The sequence below is a fragment of the Macaca nemestrina genome, chromosome 4, assembly GCF_043159975.1.
Source record: "Macaca nemestrina isolate mMacNem1 chromosome 4, mMacNem.hap1, whole genome shotgun sequence".
NCBI lineage: Eukaryota > Metazoa > Chordata > Mammalia > Primates > Cercopithecidae > Macaca > Macaca nemestrina.
In genome coordinates this window covers 106419404-106434237 of record NC_092128.1, presented here as the reverse complement: position 1 = coordinate 106434237, position 14834 = coordinate 106419404, and the positions used below count along the sequence as shown (strand labels likewise).

The following is a 14834-nucleotide window of genomic DNA, read 5'->3' as shown; positions in this document are numbered from 1 at the left end:
CCCAGAAGACGGAACTAGCAGTAAGCCGAGATCGCGCCACTGCACTCCAGCCTGGGCAACAGAGCGAGACTCTGTCTCAAAAAAAAAAAAAAAAAAAAAAAAAAAAAAAAAAAATTCAAGTATTCTTGTGAATACTATTAGTCTTTCACATCCTGGAATCAGACTTTCCCTCTAATTTCTATTTTGGGCCAGCCTTAATTAAGAAAGAGTTTTAATTTGGAAGAAAATAGAGCTAGTTTTGAATTACATGAATCAGAAAAAGTAGATTCTGCAGAAACATAGCAAAGGGCTCTACAAAAGTAGAGGGCAACTTATAGCTGGCCACGGGGCACGCTAGAGTGTAAGTAAAGGAGAAATATCAGGAAAAGAGATTTTATTTTACCTGGCTATCTAATGGATAGAAGACGGGAAGCAAGGTGTTGATTTATTCTTGATCAGGTAGCATGTTCTACACAGTGGTTCTAAGAAGTGGCTTTCAAAGCAGAAGTGGGTAGTTTTTAACTATTTGAATTAGATAACCTATAGATTCTTTTAAGTTCTTACTTTTTATAAATCTCATATACAAAAACATATCCCCTAAGGACCAGGGATGAAGTATATGAATCATACCGTGATTATGTGAATTATATCTCACTGATATTTCTTAAAAATAAATACTCATTTATTTTCAATTTGCAAAATGTATTTTGCAAGTACAAAATTTCAGAATAAAGAACAGTACTTTTTTTTAAATTTCAAATAAATAATCAAAGGTAAATTAAAATGTAAAACCTTTGTCTAATACCAAATTAGCAAATACCAAATCTGACATTTAAAAGAGATTTCTGAGCAGCTGCAGACCTCACCAATACAATGCAGACTCCACTGACTATTCCTGTGCCTGTGCTCCAGTTACCCTGGGGCCCTGATGGCTTCAGTCATGGCACTGCCCCTGATGGACGCTGGGGCCCTTGAAGTGAGAGGTTCCTGAAATCCAACAGTGTCCCATAGTTCAAGAATTGCAGGAATCCCAGGAGCAGTGGGCTCCAGCTGCCCTTCGGGAGTGTTACCTCTGCAACATGCTGGCTACCGTGTGTCGACAGGTGAGCTTCACATTACACAACTGTGTGCACATGGCTGCCCACTTCGGAGCCACCAATCTGGACATGGCCAACTTCTATGTGTCACAGCTGCAGACTCCCATAGGTGTGCAGAGGTGCTGCTCTAATGTACTGACATTATTTCACAAACCTTCAAGCCTGCGCAGCTGGAGCACAGGTACAGGAATAGTCAATGGAATCTGTATGGTCTTGGCGAGGTCCACAGCTGCTCAGAAATCTCTTTTAAATGTCAAATTTGGTGTTTGCTAATAAAGATCTGTGTTCACCTTTCTGCTTGAGTGTAAGCCACAGTATCCCAGGCCTCCCAATGTTCCCCAGCCAGGAACTCTGGGCCTCATGGAGTTATGGGCCTCCTTGGAATTCTGAGCCAAGCCCCAAGCAACTCTGGACTCCTGAGACCTCCTTTGTCTTATCAGTAAAATTCTGCAACTCTAGGAATTTTAGGTCCCGTTGGAAGGAATGCTGTACCTCACAGAACTCTGAACTCTCTAGATATAGGCCTGATGTCATTTCCTAAAGTCTGCGGCTTGAGGGTGGGGTAATACAGGTGGGCAAATTACAGAGTGGTAAGTTATTTATTGAAGAGGTTGCAAAGTTCAGCCACCCTGAAGATACTCCCAAATGCTTCCCTCCTGCTAAAGAACCAACTACTCCAGGAAAAGAGATTTCCACTCAATATTGGCAAGGATGAAATACATACGAGTATTCACACACCTATCGAAACTGTATTAGTTGGTATGACATTTTCAGTTAACATCCTTTACCATGCCATCTACTTCTGGGAATGAAACACACAGAGAAAAACACTGCAATAATATTTTAACAATAAAAAAAGTGTGTGAGTGTGGTGGCAGAGGGAGACCTTCCAGGTCCAATGATGGGAGGTAGGCTAAGCGTATTATGATACACCTATACAAATATTATTCAGCCATTAAAAATTAGCTTTTAAAAATCTGACATAGAGAAATGCTTGCCATAGCATGAGATGAAGAAAGTATACAAAGTAAATAAGGTATTACAGCTATGCCTAAGACGCAGAAAATATAACAAAATTTAACAGTGGTGATGTCCTCTCTCTTAAAATGCCATATACTTCTTCATATTATTTTCTAATAAAAAAAAATTTGTAATAAGTCTTAGTTTTTATAGGAAAAATATTTCAAGCCATATATCTGAATATCTGTTACATCAAAAAACAGTAGTTACCTAAATATCCAACCACATTTCAAACAAATATATAATTCATGTTGATTCAACAACAAAGGCAAACATCCACATATATAAAATCAGGCTCAAAATCTCAAAGTAAAACTGTTTTTAAAGTTTATTAACTTTTAATAAAATCAAGTCCTAAGATTCTATCGCTGACATTAAATATCTGACACAGTCAAGGGAAAACAAGATACTCAAAAGGTTTGCAAGGAGTAGCATTAATATTCAGCAACTATAAAACATGTGCACCCTTCAGACTAAATAGTCATGTCACATAAAAAACTTGAGCATGACATTAACCTACACAGAATAACAGGTAAAAAGTCATATTGTGTTTTTAAGAATCCAAGCTACTCAGCTAAACCATGTTTAAAGAAGGAAAAGAATAAATTCTCAACCATCTTTTAAAACTGACTCTTACCAGAAAAGAGCTTTGCCCAGCAATCTATACTGAATTACAAAGAGCACACATCTGCCCCGAATGCTTATAATCAAAAATGTTCAACCAAAACAGAAGTCCAAACTAAGGATTAATCAAATATTTAGCTTATTAATTGCATATCATTGTCTACCATCCCTGCTTTCCCTTTTCTTCATTCCTTGTTTTGGATCTTAAAACTCACTCATAAAAATGCACGAATAAAAATATGTTTAAAATTAACATTTAAACAATTTACTGATTTGCTAGGCATTTTACATATATAATATATAGACTAAGTACATTCATATACACAATTATCTGAAGCCCTCTGTGAGGTGGGGTAATCACTCACAGTACACAGCGTTCCTGTGTAAGTATCTCCACTCTACCACCATCCCACACCCACAGGTTCTTAAGGAACCCTACCACAGCTCTTTTATTTTTATTTTTCATATTTCTTTTTAGAAATGGGTCTCACTCTATTGCCCAGGCTTGTCTCGAACTCCTAGGCTCAAGCAATCCTCCTGCCTGGGCCTTGCAAAGTGCTGGGATTACACACATGAATGAGCCTGGCCTTCCTTTACTTTTTGTAATCACAACACAATGCTTGGATTATAAAAGACTAGGTAAGGTTTGGAGCAATGGCTCATACCTGTAATCCCAGCTAAGGTGAGTGGATCACTTGTAGTCAGGAGTTGGAAATCAGCCTGGCCAACATGGTGAAACCCTGTCTCTACCAAAAATACAAAAATTAGCCTGGTGTGGTGGTGTACGCCTGTAGTCCCAGCTACTTGGGAGGCTTAGGCAGGAGAAGACTGCTTGAACCCAGGGGAGCGGAGGTTGCAGTGAGCCGAGATCACTCCATTGCACTCTAGCCTGGGCAACAGAGTGAGACTCCGTCTCCAAAAAATAAAAATAAAAAGACTAGTAAATATTTGTTGTGAAAAGGAAAGTGAGATTCAAAGTGATCTGTCCACAGTCATACAGCTTGTCTGTGACAGAAATTGAAGTTTTCAACTAGACTAAGTATGATATTCTTTTCAGTGTAACAGTTGCTGCACTATTATACTGTAGATATAAAGTTAGTTTAAATACAGAGGCTTATTTTCATGGTGTGACAAAAACGTTAAATCAAAAACATGAATAAAATTTTACAAAATTGCCAAAATAAATTGTAAATTCCAAATTTAAACACAACAGTGAGTTACTAGTCTCAAGATTCTAATCGATCCTATCAGACTGATAAAGTTACCACATAAATCCAAATAAAAACTGACTACATGGCACTTTAAATGTACATTACTATACCATTTATTTAATTAAATGTAATTAGTAGTCTGGATTTCCCTGGAAATTCCTTTGTGGGTAGAAGTAATCATTTTCATTTTCATGTCATCCGCTTGATCAGTAGTTCTTAGCACTCACACTGCTGATGTTCATAAACTTAATTACTAATCATTCAATTAAAATTTACCCTCTGAACCAGGACAAGCATGCTATGGAAGAGCTCATCCTTTATGTTATTGTTGTAATTATTTCCATCTGTAACATAATAAACAATTTATAGCCTTCTATCATTAAACACTTGAGTTAGTTAAGAATGAACTGCAAATCTTCACATTTGATTCTTTGATATGCATAATTACCTTGTATTTATCATCTGCTTACTTAAGAGTTCTGGACAGTACAAGAAACAGAAGCCCCAAAGTCTAAAACTTTCTTGCTTCTAAATAGGAACCTATTTATTTGAACTGTTAGTAAATTTGGGGGACATCCTATTTAGTTTATCAAAATACATGTAAATATTATAACTCTGCAACACTTGTATGCATTTGCAGATAATTTTAATTTCCAAGCTAAATTTTACCAGAGCTTTTTATCTCCATTACTATGGCAGTCCAAAATTACAATTTTGCTAATTTTTCTCTATTTTTAGGCATCAAAAAAATGATTCTATTCACATACCAATTCTGTAACACAGTTAAATATTGGCCTTAAACACTACAAAATTACTTCAGCTCTTTCTTTTCCACATTTCTTCCTAAAAATTCAGTCCAAAAGTCATTACATGAGACTGAAAGAGGTAGATGTCCATGCTGGAGAGAAAACTACAGTGGCCCAGAACAGGGTATTAGGGTATTAGAGCCTACAGAATGAGGAAAAGTTTCTAACAGAGCATGAGAAGAATGGACTAGCATGAGATGTCTGAGTTAAATAGGTTGAGGGGCATCCACATGAGAAGAATGGCCTGGCGTAAGACATCACAGCACAAGAGAGGTAAGCAGGGCCACTGCATCCCCCTTAATTACACTAATTCCTCCTGCAATTAACTAATCCATTACCTCCCTCGGGTTCTTCCCTAGTATTTTTCAGAGAAGAAAGGGAAGAACCTGAAGGAGGTGATGGATTAATTCCAGGGGGATTGATCAAATAAGTACATATATGGAGGATAACGGTATTTCACCATCAGAAAGAAAATACAAATATGGGAGAGATGAAAATTAGGACCCTTAGAGTGATGGAATGAAAGTGGAGATGTAAGTGTGCACTTACAATTTTCAATACATACACACACATAAATATATATAAACGTATGTGTCTGTGTATAACATACACTTGTTACTTTCTGATTTTGATGGTATATTATGGCTATATAGGAGAATATCTTTGAGGAAGAGAAATATACTAAAGTAGGGGGACAAAAGAGGAGCATCCATCTCAAATATCCTAGGAAAAAACTTATGTACTGTACTTGTAACTTTGGTTTAGAATTGTTTCAAAATTTAAAATCAACACATTATTTTCAGCACAGTAATCATGTGCAGTAAATAATGACGTACACTTCTAATTATATAAAATACTTTGTACCTATAATTTTCAATATTTTAGGTAGATAACCTCTTTGAGATTCTAAATATGCAATGTCTCCAGAATATAAAGACATGATAAAAATCTCAATTATATTTCAGAAAGTTTGGCAAGTCAGTGAACCCATTCAGCATCCCCCTTCCCTAATAAAATTTGATCCACAGACTTCAGCACCTTAGCCACTGCTTTAAATGGCTATATACTCCAATATAGTAAAACAGACCAAAAAAACCTCAAGACCTAGATATAAATACATGAAAATTATTACTTAAAATGCGGGTTTTTTTGGGTTTTTTTTTTTTTTTTCCAAAAACAAAGTTTGAGTAAAATTAACAAGGATGGCAAATTTACCAGTACAAAGGTCTTTCATGGCAGACAGGTCATACCTTCCCAATCTTTAAAATAATTCTAAGGTTCTGTAGTTCAATAGTGAAACAAGTACAATATCCTGGCATAAAACTATCTTTCAGACAAAATCCACCTGCTGCGTATTAAGAAATGTAACACTTGAAAACTCCCCACCTTGGGAGAGAATAAACCTGATTCATAATATAAAAACCATTCAATCTACAAATGCTTTCAACAGAAAGATGAACTAAATATAAAGGGGGAAATTCTGACCTCCTTTGGTGCTAGACTGCAGTCATAGCTAGGCAGGAGGTGTTATTATTATCTCATATTTAAAATTATATTTCAGACATATGTGATACAGTCACCTAAGAAAAGGATGGACCCCCTTGACCCACAATAGTATTTGGCCTCCATGACCTAGTCTAGGAAAGATTTAGAAACTACCCATTATGGAGAAAGAAAGAGCAGTCTTCCTTGCCAAGATGAAAACTACATACTAAAGGAGTCTCCTATGTGAGAATTACATTTCCACCTGTAAAGAAGTTGCATTAACATGTGCTCCCTTCATGCCCTTGCCTTCCATTCAGTACTGAGTTCTTTTAAAATACTGACAGACTATGCAGCCTTCACATTTCTGTCCCAACATCTGGCTAATTAAAATTAACAAATGTGATAACATTTTTACTTCAGTCCATTTATCCAATCAATCTTGAGTGTATTCATAACCAAGAGAACAGTTTCTCTAGGTCTCTGACAAACATGACCATCCTTACCTCTCTTTACTAATTTAGCCTATATACTATGAAGTTTATCTTAGGCTTCTCGGTCTGTCAAAAGAAAAGATAGCTGTGTTTTTCAACACTGGAGTTTCCTATATCATTTTCAAAGACCATATTAGGATAGTATATGTATGAGAAGCAAAAACAGATTAAGAATTATAATTCAGTGACTTGCTAATATATATTTTTAAAATCACACTGATGACTTTTTTAAAGACTGCCAAATAAAACTGGGATATTATCACGATTACATTTCTTACACATATCAATCCAGATACTGCTCTTGTTACAGAACTAATTTTTTTTTTTTTTTTTTTTTTTTTTTTTTTTACGTTTGAAAAAGAATCTCAGTCATTCTGTTGCCCAGGCTGAAGTGTAGTGGTGTGATCTCAGCTCACTGCAACCCCTGCCTCCCGGGTTCAAGCAATTCTCCTGCCTCAGCCTCCTGAGTAGTTAGGATTACAGGTGCACACCACTACACCCAGCTAATAGACTACAATCTGTAAGACTGATTTTACAAGTATTTTTTCCTAATTACACTGTTCCATGATTAAGACACTGGATTTAAGCCATTAATTCAAATTAAGAATTAAGCGAACAAAACATGAATATACAAATTACTGAAAAAAAAGTACCATTTTTTTCTCATGAATTAGTAAATGATTAAGATAATGGCATGCTTTTTAGCCGTAAAGTCCCCTTTCTCTAAATTTCCATAGCATTTGGTTTACACATTTCTTATGCCACTTAACACATTATGATTCATGGTATAGTTATGTGTATATTATTTTCCTCCTCTACTATTATAGTGTATTCATGTACCTTTAAAATCTCTCTCAAGCATCTAAAACAGTCATAACATCCATGGAATGAATAGCCTAGCCTTCAAATATACCATAAATCTCTTCAAATTCAGAAAAAAAAAAATTTCCTTTTTTCTTAATATATAATCTTTAGTAGAACAAACTTTTAAAAAACAATTTTGCTGGCCAGGCATGATGGCTCACACCTGTAATCCCAGCACTTTAGGAAGCCAAGGAGAGAGGACTGCTTTAGGCCAGGAGTTCAAGGTTAGCCTGGGCAACACAGTGAGACCCCATCTCTACAAAACAAATTTTTTTTTTTTTTAATTAGTTGGGCATAGCGGTGTGTGCCTGTGGTCCCAGGTACTAGGGAGGCTGAGGTGGGACGATCACCTGAGCCCAGGGGCTCAAGGCTGCAGTGAGCTCTGCACCACTGGGCTCCAGCTTAGGCACCAGAACAAGACCTTGTTTCAGAAACAAAAGAAGAAAATGGAAGGGGAAGGGGAAGGGGAAGGCGGGAGGAGGAAGGAGGAGGAGGGAGGAAGGAGAGAGGGGTAAGTAGGAAGATGGAAGTGGGGAGGGAGAGGGGGAAGGGGAGAAAAGGAAAAGGAAAAGGGAAAAGGGAAAGAAAGGAAAAGAACAATTTGCCAGTATGTGCCAAGAGCCACAAAATGTTCAAATACTTTGATCTAATAATCCTACTTCAGGAATTATTAACAAATAAATAATAATGATACTGCCCTCTGTCTGCCAACATACATATAACAAAACTCTGTTTAAAGATCTTCATTGTCATGCTATTTGTAACAAGGGTAGGGGTAAAAACAAACCTAGTGTTGTTCATCAGTAAAAAAAATAAATTACAGGTCAGGCACAGTGGCTCGCGCCTGTAATCCCAGCACTTTGGGAGGCTGAGGCGAGTGGATCACAAGGTCAGGAGTTCACGACCAGACTGGCCAAGATGGTGAAACCCCATCTCTACTAAAAATACAAAAATTAGCTGAGCGTGGTAGCAGGCACCTGTAATCCCAGCTACTGGGGAGGATGCGGCAGAGAACTGCTTGAACCGGGAGGCGGAGGTTGCAGTGAGCCGAGACAGCACCCTGCACTCCAGTCTGGTCGACAGAGCAAGACTTCGTCTCAAAAATAACATAACATAACATAACATAACATAACATAACATAACATAACATAACATACAAAATTTATAGTATATTCAGTCTCAGATTAGACTACACATATAGTCATTAAGCATTATCATTAAAATGTTGACCAAAATTCCCATTCTGTAAAATTTTTATTGAAGCATTATGAGATCAAACAAAACAAATCATTCAAATGTCAAATGACAAAGTAATGGCAAAATATCAGATAGCCACAGCTGGAAACATTATGCAGTTGTCAAAAGTAAAATATGGAGGATAAACACAGCATATATTAATGATTATCATCTCTTGCTGCTAAGTCTTTATTTTCCTTTAGTTTTTTTTTTCTTTTTAGTATTCCCTAACTGTCATGTAATTCAGGAATTAGCATGAAAAAATATCCTTTTCAAAAAGGCAGGTCCTCCTTGATGACTCCAAATAAGTCTCACCATATTTATTTCTTTCCAGAAAATAGCACAATTTGTAATCATTTGACTTACTGTTTGCTTATCTCCCTAAATTAACATAAACTCTGGTAATCTTCCTACATAAATAAACACTACATAATTGCTGTAAATTTATAACTCCAAGAATGTAGTATTTATATGGGAAGATCAATGAACTAAACCAAAGGGTAAGAAAGAGAACATACCAAGCATATACACTTTAAAAAATTAAGCTTGTAACAAACGGTTTTGGTAGGGCTACTTAACCATTTGAAAAATAAACATCAGATTCCTGCCTCACAACTCAGATCAAAAAAAACATATGGACTTAAGATTTCAAAATAAAAAATTAATTAAAGTTAGTCTTTAATTAGTCACTTAGTCTGTATACTCAATATACTTAATATGTAGTAGAACTTCTAATAACCTTGAATCAAGCAAGAAGACATTAAGAAAACCATAAAGAAAAAGACTGAGGTCAGACATAATGGCTCACACCTGTAATCCTAGCACTCTGGGAGGCCAAGGCAGATGGATCGCTTGAGCCCAGGAGTTCGAGACCAGCCACGGGCAACATGGCGAAACATCATCTCTACAAAAAAAATACAAAAACAAAAAATTAGCTGGGCACGGTGGCACACAACTGTAGTCTCAGCTACTTGGGAGGCTGAGGGGGGAGGAGGACTTGAACCCAGGAGGCAGAGACTGCAGTGAGCCAAGATTGTGCCTGGGTGACAAAGTGAGATCCTGTAGGTAGGTAGATTGGTAGGTGGGTGGGTGGGAGGGAGGGAGGGAGGGAAGGAGGGAGGAAAGGAAGGAAGGAAGGAAGGAAGGAAGGAAGGAAGGAAGGAAGGAAGGAAGGAAGGAAGGAAGGAAGGAAGGAGGGAGGGAGGGAGGGAGGGAGGGAGGGAGGGAGGGAGGGAGGGAGGGGAGGGAGGGAGGGAGGGAGGGAGGGAGGGAGGGAGGGAGGGAAGGAAGGAAGGAAGGAAGGAAGGAGGAAGGAAGGAAGGAAGGAAGGAAGGAAGGAAGGAAGGAAGGAAGGAAGTTTGGATAATATAAAAATCAAGCTAATAGAAAACACAACACACAAAAAATTCTGGAAAAAAATGTCAATGCCTACCAACAACAACAAAATAATAATGCCCTCAGAGTACCTACCTACCTAAACTTAAGAAAAAAAAAGTTTTTAAAAATAAACTGGAACACACCATTTATAAAAGAATATCAAAGGTAAATAAACATAAAAAATAACTGGCAATGGCCAGCCACGGTGGCTCACACCTGTAATCCCATCACTTTGGGAGGCCAAGGTGAGTGGATCACCTGAGGTCAGGAGTTCGACACCAGCCTGGCCAAGACGGTGAAACCCTATCTCTATTAAAAATATAAAATTAGCTGAGGGTGGTGGTGCACACCTGTAGTCCCAGGGAGGCTGAAGCAGGAAAACTGCCTGAACCTGGGAGGTGGAGGTTGCAGTGAGCTGAGATTGCACCACCACATTCCAGCCTAGACAACAGAGCAAGACTCCATCTCGAAAAATAAATAAATCAAATAACTAGCAACAATAAAATACAGATGAAAATAAGATACCACGTTTCAGGAATCAGATTAATATCCAGTGTTGGCAGTATTCAGGGAAAATGGTGCTGTCAACACTTGATGAGCGTGCAAAATGGTACACATCCTGTTTTAGAGCAATTTGGTATTATGTATCAAAACCCTTAAAACAATGTATCAATCTTAACACAGCAATTCAAACTTCCAAAGCTTTATTATTCTAAGAAAATAACTAAAAATTCAAGCAAAAGTATAACTATAACCATGTTATTATAGTATTAATACTAGCTAACAATTTTAACTATCCTGACAATACAACCAAGAATGATATAGCCAACCTGTACAGGCCATTAAAGTCTACAATTTGACCAATAGATAGGTTATGAAAGAACGTTAAGATATCACAAGATAATCACAATTTAATGCACATTTAAAAGGCAATCATAGAACATTACAGATACACATAAGAATACTAAATGTTTCTATACTTAAGAGTTATGATCAATAGATGACAGATGACAATATTTATTTTCGTTTTGCTCTTCTGCATTTTCCAATTTCTGCAATGAAATATATTAACTTCATTTTTAAGTGCTTTAAAAATATTCAGATTTAACAGCTAGAAGGAATGTACAAAATTAAAATAGTGGACATGTGGAATTACGTGATTTTTTTTCTTCTAAACTTTCTCTTTGAATTACTTTTTCTAAGATAAAATTCACCATTTTAAAGTGTATAAATCAATGGATTTTATGATATTCCCAATGTTGTGAAGTCATTATCGGTTAAGTTACTTCTATTAATAAAAGCAAAATAAAAATACGGAGCTCAAGGAAAAACCTTAAAATCATAACTCAAAGCATTTCAAGGAGCTAACATATCTTAAAAATACCACAAAATACTCAACAGCCTAGATACAAAATTTTGAGTCAATATTATCTTTCCATTTTTTCAAATAACTGATAAACTGATATAAATGTTATTCTATCAACTCAAACATCAACAGGTAGTGGAGGAAAATGACAACTAGGATAGTCATCGTATATCCTATCGCTAACTAAATAACTCGTAAACTTTCTCTGATAAGGCATATACAAAAAAAAAATTATGATAAACTCTGAATCCCAAAAAATGGCTAAGCCAACATGTTCTAAGCTCTCTCCCGCTGGAAAAAAAAATGGAAATGCCAACCTGCCACTAAAAGACATATAGCATAGGTCAAACACATTATTGACATATCATTAAATTTTTAAAATTCTGTAATCACAAAAATTTTGCAAAGTTCAAGATTACAGAAATGACTGAATTTTGGATTCTATCTTCCTAAGATTCAGAATAATAGGTTTAATACCACCTGTTTTAAAAACTATTTCAAGTTAAATAAAGCAAACTACAGTCTTCTGAGTTCTGCCTCCTTGAAGAATTCTAGCAAAAACAGGATATTACAATTAAAAATTTATTCTCTATCACAGTTAAGTCTAATTAGGGAGCACACTAATGACAGTCAAGTTCTAAGCCAAACAGGTTAGACAACTTCAATGAATAGAGATCTACATGTCTTCATTATTTGATATGCCTAAATTTTTCAAGATTCAAAATCAAGAATTCTAATCTCCCCATCAAATTGCCAATCAGGGTTTCCAAAATCCTGGCTAGTCTACCTTTCCAGCTTTATTTCTAATTATAAAGTTACATCTTAGGGGTCAGATCCTAAAGTCAGTGTGCTGTGAAAAAAATCTTGAAAAATTCCTTATCTCATCCATAAAGCACAATTACATATAAGCTAACAACCTATCTTCCTCCTCCACTAAAATAGGTAACTTTCTTTGAGCACATAAAAAGTGACCAATGTATTTAGGTGCCCTGTTGTCACTAGACTATAACATTCAGCAAACTGAGAAGTTCACACTATCAAACTATGTGGAAGCTGGTAATGACTAGGAAAATAGCAAATGCACCTCCCCCATTTCACACCCACTCTAGGCCAGACGCTCATTCTAGTGGAATAACAGGAAAAATTACTTGTACTATTTAAGTTCTCTAGTTCTCATTCTCATTCATCCTCTCTTTCACTGAATTCATCTCAGTTCAAGGCATATTGGATGTACTCTTATAAACACTGCACTATACCCAGTATCCCCAGATAAGCCTCTGCATGGTGGTTAAGAACACACCAGACTAACTGAGCAGTAGAATGGGTTTGGTTCTGCCATCTGCTAGCAATGTAACCATGGGCAAGTAACCTAATCTCTCTATGCCTCAGTTTCTTCATCTCCAAAATGGGATAACAATATCTACTTCATAGGGCTGTTGTAAGAATTGTGAGTTAGTAGATAATGTCCATAAAGTACTTAAAACATTGCCTCACACGTAAAAAAGTTATGTAAACGATGGCTATTATTTCCCCCAACAGGACTGCTTCCTCAATCTTGGCCCCAATTCTATCCTTCAAAAATTTGTCCTAATGCCTCCCTTTTCAAAAGAAGGCAATAATAATCTCCAACCAAGGCAAACTCTCCTATACCCTTAAATTTCTATGGCTCTATACCCTTAAACTTTTGTATGATTCTACTGACCCCATTTTTATGTGGTTTATCTTGTCATATAAATCAGAAGCTCCTTTAAGAGAGAAAATATGGGAATACACAGCATGCTTCTTTGATACAAATAAGTCACTCAAGCAAGAACTCAATAAACATTGCTTATGAAGCAAGATTATTAAAGGTTTTCCGACAAAGTACAAAGAGTTCAATAAAAAAATCTGTTACAGATTCTCAGTTGATATCAATGTGTAAGTTGTAAACGAAGAGTTGTAATGTGGGAGCCAAATTTATTCTGAGTTTAGATCCCAAAAATGATGATTTAGCTCATAAGGAATAGCTGAAAGTTTTTAAGTCAAGAATATTAAAGCAAGGTTGGTTTTAGCTTTCTATGATTTGCAAATGATGCTGTTAGAGTCAGCCTAAAATGTGAAAAATAAATCAACATATTAGATACTAAGTGATTAGATACTTAGTAAGTGACTACGTATTAGGCACTACACCTATATAGATGAAAATATTTAATACCTGCACTCAACATATCTATTCAAATGTAGTTAATTAAACAATGTTCAAGGCTCAGTGGGAAAACAGAGTAAAGATATTAACACTTGAAAATAAGGATATTAACACCTATTTTTTTTTTTGGCCTCAGTTGACGTCTTATCATTAGGAAGAGAAAAAAGAAAAGCTGCATTTCACAAAGGGATTAATTAGAAAAGCTAATAAGTAATATACATCTAGAGACTGAATATCTCCTCTAAAAATCAACATCAGATGACTATTTGATTTTTTTCATTTGGAAAAATGCCACAGAGATTTTAAATCAACTCTCTGGCCTTGATCACCAGACATTATCCTACTAAGTACGATTAGAAAAGTTATTCTTTAAACTAAAATTCTAATGTCAAAGGAAAATTTTTTAAATTGTTACAGTTCTCCTAATGGACCTAGGAGATTTTCTCATAAGTGAAAAAATTCTATTTGTCTACAGTTTGTCACTTAAGATTATTAATATTACACATGTAGAGGTAAGAGACAGTGTTTCTCATATAATGATGATGTTACCAACCTGCTGAAGAAAAGGTATGCGCTGCATTATTTTATCCCTCTATCTAGACCGACCTCTATTCCACAGCAGCAGTTTGCAAGCTAGATATACTACACTTCTACTCAACAAGAGATACATAGACAAGGTAACCAATGCTATAAAGTATCAAATTTGCAAATTTTGTACCATGTTTTAACTGTGGACTCTTACAATGTATACAACTTCCAAAGAGCCAAAAACTTACCAACAGGTAAAATATTGCGGTCAGTACATAAAATATTCTACCTCCCAATAAAGGAGTATTTCACAGCTAGTTCAATTAACCTAATTCAGCATCAAAATATTAGAGTTGAAATATAATTAACAAAAGTGTATACTACCTAAAAAGTCTAGCATCAACTCAATTTTCTTTGTTAAGGATAGCTAATCCACTAACCTGCAATTCACCTTCTTAAAACAAATAAGAGAAATACAACAAAGTTACACTATACAATATTCATAACTTGGGTTCTAAAGTCAGCCTATATGAGGTGAAAATACTGTGTAGTCATTTAAGAATAA

General features: G+C 36.0%; 1 protein-coding gene and 1 pseudogene across 3 annotated transcripts in view; one reads left to right on the top strand and one right to left on the bottom strand.

The window, feature by feature from the left end:
* Positions 1-14834, bottom strand: part of SEPTIN7 (septin 7) — a 105551-nt gene that overhangs the window by 57773 nt on the left and 32944 nt on the right. The window lies entirely within an intron of this gene.
* Positions 853-1466, top strand: LOC105475865 (gem-associated protein 7-like; annotated as a pseudogene).